Raw genomic sequence first — 12497 nt, 5'->3', positions numbered from 1 at the left:
GATAGGAAGTAGTCTGATTAACGTTACCACTTTCAGTAATTTAAGCACAATACCTGTTATATTGCTCACATTATATCTCAGTGTCTTGATAGTATGACTTTCTCCTCAGGAAAAATCCATCATGATTGCAGGAAAAATTTGAGCCAGTGTAATACTCTGACATTTCTGAAAAAAAAAGAAGCCAAAAAAATGCAAGTCTGAATTTGCTATAATTTCAGAAACTTACAAAGATCTTTATTAGGCACAAGACATTTCATGATGTTTTTCTCCAAAGCAGATGATTTGTGCACAGATCTATTACTCTCTCTCAATATTTTTGACAGCCTTTTACGGTCAGGATCTTGGAGTTTTGTTGCTTCTATAAAGGCAGCAAAACATAAGAAAGATTTTTTTGTGGGCTCCTTACCCCCCTCCACTATCTCAGTTTCAGAGTGGCTGATCAGTGTCTTTCTTTAACTTTCATTTTATTGCCCAGCTACTGTCTGCTTCATTTCAGACCATAATTTCACTACTTTACTTAATACATTGCCAGAGGAAATGTTCCATTTTGGTAAGTTTTACAGACTGAGTCAAATGAATAATCCTTCCAAAACCATTTTCTTCCATGCTGCAATGTATTAGCTCCTAATACTGTGATCCATGGATCATCATTGGATAGGATATAATGTCCATATAGGTTTCTAAGGTAGGCGGAAAAAATCACTATCCTAAACTATTTTTTATCTCTATTGACGATAAGTAGATCTGAGAAAATGATGCTGGGCTAAAAATTCCAGCTTTTTGATAGCTAACAGAAAGCATAATGAAAGCTATCCCATGTCTAGGCAATCTCTACTGGAAAAATGCAATCACCTTCAAAGTCTTCAGAAGCAAATTTTCTCCACCTATCTCAGATATTTTTTGGTTAGGATGAGCTATCTTCATTAGGAATTCTTCATTTTTCATTCACCAAAGAGTATTGTACTAATTTAGACCAGATAACTAATTTCTGGGTGACTAAATTTAGATGCAATGAGTTCCGTCAAAGCATTTCTACCGTTATTGAAGGGGTGTATGCATGAATCCAGCTTTAGACATTGATTCTTCTTATTATTTTAGTTAGATCTATTTTTTCACTTGCAACATACTTTTAGTGTGACTTTCATAGATGTTACTTCAGTGTAGATTGGATCACAATCACATTCAACAATAATAGTGATATGTGGGGAAAAGCATGCTCTCAAGTGGCTCAGCTGTTTGGGACTATGACAAATTTAGTTTACAAATGAGTACACTTTACAAGTGAGGAAGCCATCATTGCTAATGCTAGTGCTTAAAGTAAGCAGTAGAATTTGTCCACTGAACTGATTACAGAAAATAAATTTTGTTCCAATAGGTGTACCAGGATCCAAACACAGAAATACAAAGAGGTCTGTACCACGTTAATGAAAGTATGGTCAAGGTATATCTCAATAAACCCATGTGTTATAAGTGCTATTCTAAACCTTATTATGGTGCAGAAAACAGCAAATATTAGAAGTTAAAGCTGCTGCTCTTGGTGTCTGACATTCAATATTTCTAGCAAACACTAGAAGGTTAGATAATTAGGTAACTTGTATGTCTTGCATTAAGAGCATATGCTTTAATAACTCTATTCTGTTTTCCTTAGATCTTGTATATTCATGATGATGAATCAAGTCTTTACCAAAAGGACAATGGTGATGTTCATGCTAGTTAATACACTAGGATCTATTCTCAGCAAAACCTACAATCCTGTACAGTTTTGCATAAAATCTGTGCACCTGCAAAACACAAAAGCACATCAACCTTGTTGTTTTCTACATATTTTGCCTTAACAGATGCTTAGGAAATGTATTTACAAGGACTGAAACAAGGAAGTTATAAAAGGACTTAGAATATGATGATTTCTATGAGTAGATGATAGAAATGTCAATGTTCAGAAGTTTATTTTTGGGGTTCCATTCAGTGTCTTCTGTAGAAAGTCTGTCAATTCACCTATAAATATTAGAAAAATAGATCAACTCATATTAGAGGAGTGTTAGAGAAGCAAGATAATTTTTACTTGATCATCATATCTCATAGCATATTCACAATCTGAATTACAATTTGAAGAACAATTGTTCTAATTTGTGAGATATATCCATATGTTTTTACTGAACATTAAAATTAACAAGGCATGTCTTACACACCCCTCTTTTAATCTTCTGATTACCTTGAGCTGGCAAGATCTGAACTACAAGGTGGGAAACCCCAGAAGACTTTTAGATATATTGTTTGTATCATATTGTTATTTTGTTATCGAATGAGGAGTGAAAACAACTTGGAACATAGTAGACTGGATTTCTTTCGTGTGTCATATTGATCTCTTATGACAAAATGACAATTTCACTAAAACCATAGAGAACTGACACTTTCCAGACTGCTCTGGCGGGCCTTGTTCACAATGCTCAGTGGAGCTCTGAAGAATGAGTTGGCCTCAAGACTTTTTTACAAAAAGTTCCCAAACCACAGCCTGGGAAACATGGAGTAATAACAACACATGTTGAAAACCTATTAGCAAATGTTGTAATTGGTGTATCACTGCTGGGACAATGAGACAGTCACTCAAAGAAAAGTCATTCTCCATAGTGATAGCCTTGTCATCATAGGACATGGAAACATGAATTGTCCTCATCTCTCAACATGTGAGGTACTGGGAGCAGTCTGCCTTCTGTGTGACTCTTCTGGCTTTCGCTGTTGCTCTGTAAAGCATAGCCTGCTGTCCTCCGTCTGGAAATAGATGCTGGATTTGAAATATCCATTTGGTTTCTATATATTCAACTACTGGTTAAAAAGATCAGATTATATCATCAGCTAACCTTATAATCTCTTTTTCAAGGAAAACTAAAACCCAAATATATTTGGTCTCCCAGAATTTACTCCTCAGTTTACACCCTAGAAGACAGTGCTTTCACTTATAACAGTACTCAAAATTTCCCAAATATATTTCAGATTCCATCCATGTTTCCTGAACCCATAAATCTGTTTGGGAGAGGCAATTACTCACCCACCCATCCCATTCACACATATACATGAAAAATTCTTTCCTTACCTTCTCCACTAAACTTAGCGCAAATCTATTGTTAATCTATGGGATCGCTTGTACACCAATGCATGCGTATGAGAAACAAACAGGATGAACTGGAAGTGTTGGTCCATTCCCAGAGCTGTGATGCCATTGGTATTAGTGAGACTCGGTGGAAGGAGTTTCACAACTGGAATGCTGGGATGGAGGGCTATAGGCTGTTGAGGAGGGATAAGCAGGGCAGGTGAGGTGGAGGAGTTGTATGTATGGGAGAGGTTTGGCTGTACAGCCCTTACAGTTAGGGATAACGTAGTTGAGAGCCTCTGGGTGAGGATTAGGGAGATGTAAAACAAAGCAGATGTCACTGAGGGTGTCCACAATCCATCACGCAGCCGGGATGATAGCACTGATGACTTATGCTATGGGCAATTAGAAATCTCTGGATCAGTAGTCTTTGTCCTTATGGTAGATTTGAATCTCCCAGACATCATCTGGGAATACTGTACTGCTGTGTGCAACAAGCAAGCCTGGGAAATTCCTGAAGCGTGTTCCAGATAATTTCTTGTCACAAGTACTCAGTGAGCCAACAAGGAAAGGTGCTCTCGTAAACTTGTTATTTGTGAATAGAGGACTCATGGGAGATATAATAGTAGGTGGCTCCCTTGCCTGCAGTGATAACAAAATGGTTGCGTTTAAATTTTTTTGGTGTAATGAGGAAAAAGTTCAGCAGATTTGCCATGTTGGATTTCAAGAATAAACTTTAAACTACTCAATGAGCTACTTAGCAGTGTACCTGGGAATCTGCTTTTAAAGACCTTAGGGGTTCAAAAATGCCAGTCAGTTTTTAAGAATCAACTTTTAAAAACACAGGAGCAGTCAATCCCATTGTGTTGTAAGTCAAACACGGGGAAAAAGACCAGCTTGCCTAAATAGGGAACTCCTCTTGGAACTCAGGAGGGAAAGAAAAAAAAAGTGTCATCTCTGGAAGCAAGGTGAGGCTTCACAGTAAAATTACAGAGCTGTGATTTACATATGCAGGGAGAAACCACAAAAAGCCAAAGCTCAATTAGAGTTGAAACGGACCAGTGTTGAGTCAGACAATAAAAAAGGCTTTTTAAAGTACATTAATGACAAGAAGAAGTCTAAGGAAAACATTGGTCTGATGCTTGATGAAAGTGATCATCTGAAAATAAGGCTAAAGAAAAAGTGGAGACATTCAATGCTTCTTTACAGAATCACAGAATGGTTGGGGTTGGAAGGGGCCCCTGGACATCATCTAGTCCATCCCCCCTGCTAAAGCAGCTTCACCTACAGCAGGTTGCACAGGATGGCGTCCACGCAGGCTTTGAATATCTTCAGAGAAGGAGACTCCACAGCCTCTCTGGGCAGCCTGTTCCAGTGATCTGTCACCCTCAAGGTAAGGAATTTTTTTCCCCTAATCAGATGGAACTTCTTGTTTCGGTTTGTGCCTGTTGCCCCTTGTCCTGCTGCTGAGCACTACTGAAGAGTCTGACCCCATCCTTTTGAAACTTGCCCTTAAGATATTTATATTCGCTGATAAGATCCCCTCTCAGTCTTCTTTTCCCCAGGTTACACAGGCCCAGCTCCCTCAGCCCTCCCTCATGAGGGAGATGCTCCAGTCCCCTCACCATTCTTGTAGCCCTCTGCGGGACCCTCTCCAGTATTTCCCTGTCTCTCTTGAACTGGGCAGCCCAGCACTGGACACAGCACTACTGATGAGGCCTCACCAGGGCAAAGTAGAGGGGAAGGGTAACCCTCGACTTGCTGGCCACACTCCTCCTCATGCACGTCAGGATCCCACTGGCCTTCTCAGCCACCAGGGCACACTGCTGGCTCATGGGCACCTTGCTGCCCACCAGTACTCCCAGGCCCTTCTCTGCAGAGCTGCCTCCCAGCAGGTCAGCCCCAGCCTGTACTGGTGTATGGGGTTGTCCCTCCCCAGGTGCAGGACCCTACACTTGCCTTTGCTGAACTTCATTAGGTTCCTTTTCACTCAACTCTCCGGCCTGTCCAGGTCTGGCTGAATGGCAGTGCGGCCTCCTGAGGGATCAGCCACTCCTCCCCATTCTGTATCATCAGCAAATTTGCTGAGGGTATGTTCAGTCCCCTCATCCAGGTCATTGATAAAAGTTGAATTTTAAAGCCCCCTTCACCAGGATGACCAGCGTGCTGCCAAAGATTCCCTTGCCTCTTTAAGCAGATGTATCCCATCCCTCCTTACCAGGATATAGTCATCAAAGAATATCTCATTGTTGTAGAAGCCAAAACCTTCACAGCACCAGCCATGAAACCAGAAGGCTGGAAACTTGCCAATGTTCTAATTTAGAAAGGTATGAGGTAAGACCCAGGAAACTACAGACCTGTTAGTCTAACCTCAATTCCTGGAGAAATTATGGACAAATTTGTACTGGGTGCTATTAAAAGGCATTTAAAAGACAATGCATTCATCATGCACAGGCAACATGGATTCACAAAGGGGAGCCTTGTTTAACAGATTTGATATCCTTCTACAATAAGGTCACCCACCTAGTGGATGAAGGGAAGGCAGTGGATGTAGTTTTCTGGATTTTAGTAAGGTTTTTGATACTGTCTCTCACAGCATCCTTCTGGACACATTGTGCAACTGTCAGATGAACAGGTACATGGTGCACTGGGTGAAGAAATGTTTGAACAGCAGGGCTCAAAGAGTTGTAGTGAATGGCTACATCTGGCCAGCGTCCAGTCATCAGCAGCCAGTCACCAGTTCTTTTCCTCAGGATTCAATTCTAGGGCAAGTTCTGTTCAATATTTTTATCAGTGATGCAGGATGCAGGAGTTGAATGCACCATTAATAACTTTGCTGATGATACTGAACTGGGAGATGCTGTTGACTCTTTTGAGGGACAAGAGGCCTTGCAGAGGGATCTAGAGAGCTTGGACCACTGGACAATCAGCAGTGGCATGAAATTTAACAAGAATAAGTGCCAGATTCTGCACTTGGTATGGATCAACACTGAGCACAAGCATAAATTGTAAGAGGAGTGGCTGGAGAACAGCCCTGCAGAAAGGGATCTTGGGGGGTGCTGGTTGACAGCAGGCTCTGTGAGTCACCAGTGTGCCCTGGCAACCAAGAGGGGAAACCACATTCTGGGATGCTTTAAGCACAGCATAACTAGCTAATCAAAACAAGTGATTATCTGGCTGTATTGGTGCAGCCTCACCTTGAATATGCAGTTATGGGCCCAACTATTTAAGAAGGATATTAAGGTACTTGGATGCATCCAGAGGAGAACAACACGGCTGGTAAAAGGGCTGGAAGGAATGTCATATGAAGAGTGGATAAGGAATCTGGGTTTGTCTAGTTTGCAGCAAAGAAGGCTGAGAGGTAACAGCTCTCTACAGCTCCCTGAGGAGAGGCAAAGGAAAGGGAGGTGCTGATCTCTTCTCCCTGGTATCCAGTGATGGGACATGTGGGAATGGCTCAACGCTGCGCCAGGGGAGGATCAGACTAGATATTTGGAAACATTTCTTTACAAAGGGAGTAGTCGAACACTGGAACAGGCTTCCTAGAGAGGTAGTCAATACCCTAAGCCTGCCAGTGTTTAAAAGCCATTTGGAAAACACTCTTAATAACATGCTATATTTTAATCAGCCCTGAATTGGTCAGGTAGTTGGACTAGATGATCACTGTAGGTCCCTTTCAATGGGAACTCCTATTCTATTCTATTCTATTCTATTCTATTCTATTCTATTCTATTCTATTCTATTCTATTCTATTCTATTCTATTCTATTCTATTCTATTCTATTCTATTCTATTCTATTCTATTCTATTCTATTCTATTCTATTCTATTCTATTCTATTCTATTCTATTCTATTCTATTCTATTCTATTCTATTCTATTCTATTCTATTCTATTCTATTTTCTATTCTATTCTATTCTATTCTATTCTATTCTATTCTATTCTATTTTCTATTCTATTCTATTCTATTCTATTCTATTCTATTCTATTCTATTCTATTCTATTCTATTCTATTCTATTTTCTATTCTATTCTATTCTATTCTATTCTATTCTATCCTATCTTATCCTATCCTATCCTTTTCTATTCTTTTCTATTCTATTCTATTCTATTCTATTCTATTCTATTCTATTCTATTCTATTCTATTCTATTCTATTCTATTCTATTCTATTCTATTCTATTCTATCCTATCCTATCCTATCCTATCCTATTCTATTCTATTTTATTCTATTCTATTCTATTCTATTCTATTCTATTCTATTCACAGTATAATTACAAATTAGCATTTTGACATTAACAGAATATCATGAAATTCAAGAAAGCAAACAAGTTCCTATTTGGGGAATACTAAATAATGATTTCTGTATTAATTGTGATAAATATACCAACCCCCACACTGATGCATGGCTTGAATGCATTTCTTAAAGCTCTGCATCAATCATTTTTATGAGCTCAGTGCAGAAACATTTTGCAAAATATAGTGGTCAGTGTGGCTCATGAGGTCAGATTCAATGTTTGTAACAATTTCATCTGACCTTAAAAATGTGAAATAGCTTTATTTTGAAATCTAGTATGTAGAAAGTGTTTGACTTACATTCTGTACAATATTGCAAGTCTCTCTTTGAAAGCATACAAGATACACTTACATTAATAAGCTTCTTCAATTACTCCTCAAACAGCAAAGCTATAACAAAGGCTTAAACACCTTAAAGAGCAATTTATTAGTTTAAAGTTTTTTTTAAAATTTTTCTTCACATTAGAAGAGTTCCAAAATGCTAGGTTGTATACTCATCTTTGGAGGGCAGTAATATTGTGTCACACAATAAATGATGTATGTATGAAAGAGTTCAGACTTATGTAGCATTAATTATGTTAAACTCTATTGTATTCAAGTTTTTATACCATTGCTAGGTTATCTACAGCTTCAAGATTTTCATTTAGCGAGGTGACTTAACACTCGTCATTTAGCCGTGACCTGAGCAGCTCATTTAGTCTTCTATTTTTCTGATTTTTGTTGAAGGTACTAGATGCTGTCATGATACCAAAACAGTATATTACTTTTTGTTTAATATCTTTGAGAACATAAACAAGTGAATGGCATTTCTACTTAAGACTACTTTTATATACTAGAATCACTCTCAATTTATCAAATTAATCAAAGTCTGGTGTGAGTCCTTTGCTGTGCTTGACAACTATTCTGCTGCATCTGACACATTTTTTCTGCAGGATTCAGCCCTACTACTGGTACTTCAGTATTTTATCTTGTTAATGAAATCCTTTCTCAGGCTGAGAATACGTAAAGCATTCATGTAAATATCTTATGAACAATAAACTACAAATGATCTAGGGAAATATTTAGCTACTGGCTCAGAGGATGTCTTAAAAAAATATTAGTAAATAGTTAAGCTGTGTGTGCAAAAAGAGTGAATGTTTAAATTGGCTTTTTGTCAAATAATTTCTAGAACTGGTTTACAAAATTTACAAACTCACTTTTCATAAATGTATTTCTATAATCTTTCCTGTAAGGCCATTTATTCAAAGCATAATAATATACTTTGCTAACCTATGTGTATATGTGAAATAAACAGTGATTGTAGATTAAAAAGAATAATTTTCCTCTAAGGTGGTGTTGTTTAACCCTTGCCGGCAACCAAGACCCCGTAGCTGCTCATTCATTTCTCCTCCTGGTGGGATGAGGGAGAGGATTGGAGGAGTAAAAGTGAGAAAATTTGTGGGTTGCGATAAAGGCAGTTTAATAGGGAAAGCAAAAGCCATGCACACAAGCAAAGCAAAACAAGGAATTCATTCACCACTTCCCATGGGCAGGCAGGTGCTCAGCCATCTCCAGGACAGCCGGGCTCCATCACACGTAACAGTTACTCGGGAAGACAAACACCATAGCACAGGATGTGTCGTTTTCCCCCCCACCCCCCACCCCCCTTCTTCCCCAGCTTATATATACTCAGCATAACATCAAATGGTATGGAATATCCCTTTGGTCAGTTGGGGTCACCTGTCCTGGCTGTGTCCCCTTCCAATTTCCTGTGCCCCTCCACCCCTCTTGATGGCAGGGCCCGAGAAACTGAGAAGTCCGTGACTTAATCTAAACATTACCCAGCAGCTAAAACCATCAGTGTGCTACCAACATGGTTCTCACACCAAATCCAAAACACAGGCCTGCACCAGCTACAAAGAAAGTTGACTCTGTCCCAGCCAAAACCAGCTTTGAATATGTGCCTACATAGATACAAACTCAGGTACCCACAGAGTGACACAGAAAAATTATTCCCAATCTCAAAGTAGCATGAATATACACAGCTCAAGGTGTGTATTACATACAAAGAAAAAAATATGTTGTTGCTTCTTACATATCATGAGAAAAACTTCTACAAGGAGAATAAAAATATGTACGTGAACAAATTTGGCATAGCTGATATTTGTTTGGTTGATGGCTTTCTTTCACATGTCCCAAATGTAGAAATCACTGCTTAGTTAGACTAGGTCGAGCAGGTGGAAAGCAAGCAAGGTGGTATTTCTGTTAAAACTACAATTATATACACTTTTTATTTAGTGGCTACATATATACTGCTTTAATGCAGTGTAATACATATATGTCCCTATTAACATTTAATGATATGACAAAGGTAGCCAAAGCAATCTAGCTGTGACAGAACAGACCTGAGAAAAGGCTGGTTTACTCTGTTGAGAGTAAGGTGTAGCAGGCAGGCAGCTGAGCGAGAGGAGGAGATAGGGAGGTAATTTAAGATCAGAAGTTTACATTTTTTTGTAGGAAGCATGGCAAGGGACAGACTTAGCGAGCAACTTTACCATGAGGCAGGCATGCAGATGTTTGCGCTGAGCTTTTCCCAAGTGAAAGGCACACAGAAGATGACTAAGGGTGAGGTTTATTTTTTTTGTTGTTGCTGTTTTGTTTTTGTTTGTTTGTTTGTTTGTTTTTTTAATGTAGCTAGTGATGGAGACTGGAATCACTGTCTGAGGAAAGCGGGGAATCAGCCAGCCAGCTGATGATAGCTGATACAAGATGCTAAAGAAACTTGGTCTTTTTAGTCCACTGAAGGGAAAATTATGGGAACCACACACATGTATAAAGACACCCATATAAAATAGATTTTTGGAAAGTAAACTTATTGAGAAAGGTATAGAGAAGTTCAGTGCCTTGGAATTGAATATGTATGCAGTCAAGGCTAGAGAAAAAAGAGGTACATTTTTAATTGTGAGAAGAATTAACAACTTACATTCGATTGTAGGCTCCATCATAGACTGGAATCCAGTTAAGGGTTTATCTGCATAGGTGTAAACATGCTCTTTCCTCCTGCTGCCCACAGACTGTAAGACAGGCAGCAGAGAGTTGCAGGACAGTATGACCTGTTGGTACAAAGCTAAGCTAGATACAATGTAGACTAACTTGCACTAGGAAGATCCATTCTTAGTTTTGGTACAAGGTCACGTTAATGTAGCTATAGAGCTTCAGGTTGAAAACTGGCTGGTATTTAACAGCTTGGGAAATGAGCAGAATGAATATCTGACTTCCCACGTACACATATGCTTGAAGGAGTACCATAATGAAAAGGCAGATGTCATTGATGGCCCACTAGAATAAGTGGATGAAGTTCCTTGAGTTGTGCTATTTAGTAGATAAGCCCACATTAACAACATCCCCCTGGCCACAAGATCTATTACTCTAAGTGAAAACATATCAAAAATGGAAGAGATCAAATAATGAGTAATGAATGCAATGTTATTATTTAAATGGATACATCTGCTATTCATTACAGTATTTAAAATTATTTCCACCAGCAGAATGATCACTATGCCTTGTGTAAGCTGTTTGTTTGTTTCAGTTTTATCATGTTGTGATTTGTGGTGTGATCTGCATGGAAATAAGGAAATCTGTTATTGTCAGTTTGACAGTGTGTGACAAAATGAAATGCCATAAATTATGTATCCCTTATTCATTATCCTTAGATCCATCTCATTTTATGAATATTTGCTCTCTATAAATTTTAATTCATTTATTCATTTAAATGAATCTCTCCAGAAATGTTTTAGGATTGAAAAAATGAAGATTATGCAAAGCTGGAGTAGCTCTCTCTGGAGAAGTTGAACAAAGGGGCAGAGAGCAGTATAATGAAATTTAGCTGCATTAAGTATAATCCTTCATGGAATCTACTAAGGTTTGTGAATACAATCCATACTTCTATTTTTCTGTGTTATTTCATCTTTGATGCTATTGAATCAATCCTTATTTACCTTTCTTGGAACAGGCACTGATATACTTATTTCAAAGTGGTTTAAACAAAGTTTGTGGTACTATATGGACACTCTCATGTATGTTATCGCACAGCTGCCAGTATTTCTGGGGTTTATGAAGAAAGTGCTGCTTGTTGCTGCCAGACGTCTTACAGAGATTTCACTGAATGCCTTGAAAATACATAGGAAGATTTAAAATTAAGATGAAAACTCTGAACTGCTTGCTTTTAAATTATATTAGAAGTGACAAGCCTGGAAACCTTCATGAAAGCAAAAAACTATTTATTGTATTTTGGATTTTTCAGTAAAATTATGAAAAGATTTTTAGGCATTTTGTACCTAGAAGTCTCCATAGTAGATCATCAATTTCTTTACTGTTGATGGAGTGAATAGCCAACAGCAGAAACACTGGGATAATTCCTTTTCCCATGTTGTAATTCTAAGTCCTAATTAAGATAGCATGAGGGTAATTGACTCCCTTAAAACAAGATCACATAGACAAATGATTATTCAAGAATCATGCTACTGTGTTGTACTCTAGTTGCTGGGACGCATTTTGGAGGCAAGCATTTAGCATTTTAGCACAGATTTCTATTTGTTTTTGTGGTTATTCTGAGATCTAAGCAGACTTAAGGACTACTTCTGGTTTGAGCACAGGTTGCTGCTTGTGTTGGTTTGAGAAGTCTTTCCTTCACTTACTGCTGTAGTCCAACAAGGTAGGAAAAATGCAAATTCAAAGTTGCTGAATATAATCTGATTGTGCTCTGCAGGTGTCTGCCTGTTTATTCTCCAAGAGAGAGGCAAGACTTTGCCTCCCACCCCTCCATGAATATGGAAATAGGTCATGGAAAGCAGAACAACTTGAGGAGGAGAGTTTAACATCCCCCCACTGGAGATATTTTGATCACTTTGGTGACATAGATGCTTCTAAATTTATTTCGGAAGGTAAAAGGTTCCTCAGTTATGTTTTGGGAAGAATTAAATGGCTTCTAAATTTTTCCATTATATTTTTTTTTCTTATTAATGGTGTTATACAAAAAATACTACTTCCTTTATTTGAATCAGGACTTAAGGTGACTTATGGCAACTCTGTTAATATTAATAACTTACTGTTATGCTCCATTTATTAGGAGATAATAC

This window comes from Falco biarmicus, chromosome 5 (assembly GCF_023638135.1).
Source record: "Falco biarmicus isolate bFalBia1 chromosome 5, bFalBia1.pri, whole genome shotgun sequence".
Lineage (NCBI taxonomy): Eukaryota > Metazoa > Chordata > Aves > Falconiformes > Falconidae > Falco > Falco biarmicus.
The sequence above is the reverse complement of the archived record's forward strand: the minus strand, read 5'-3'. Positions refer to the sequence as shown.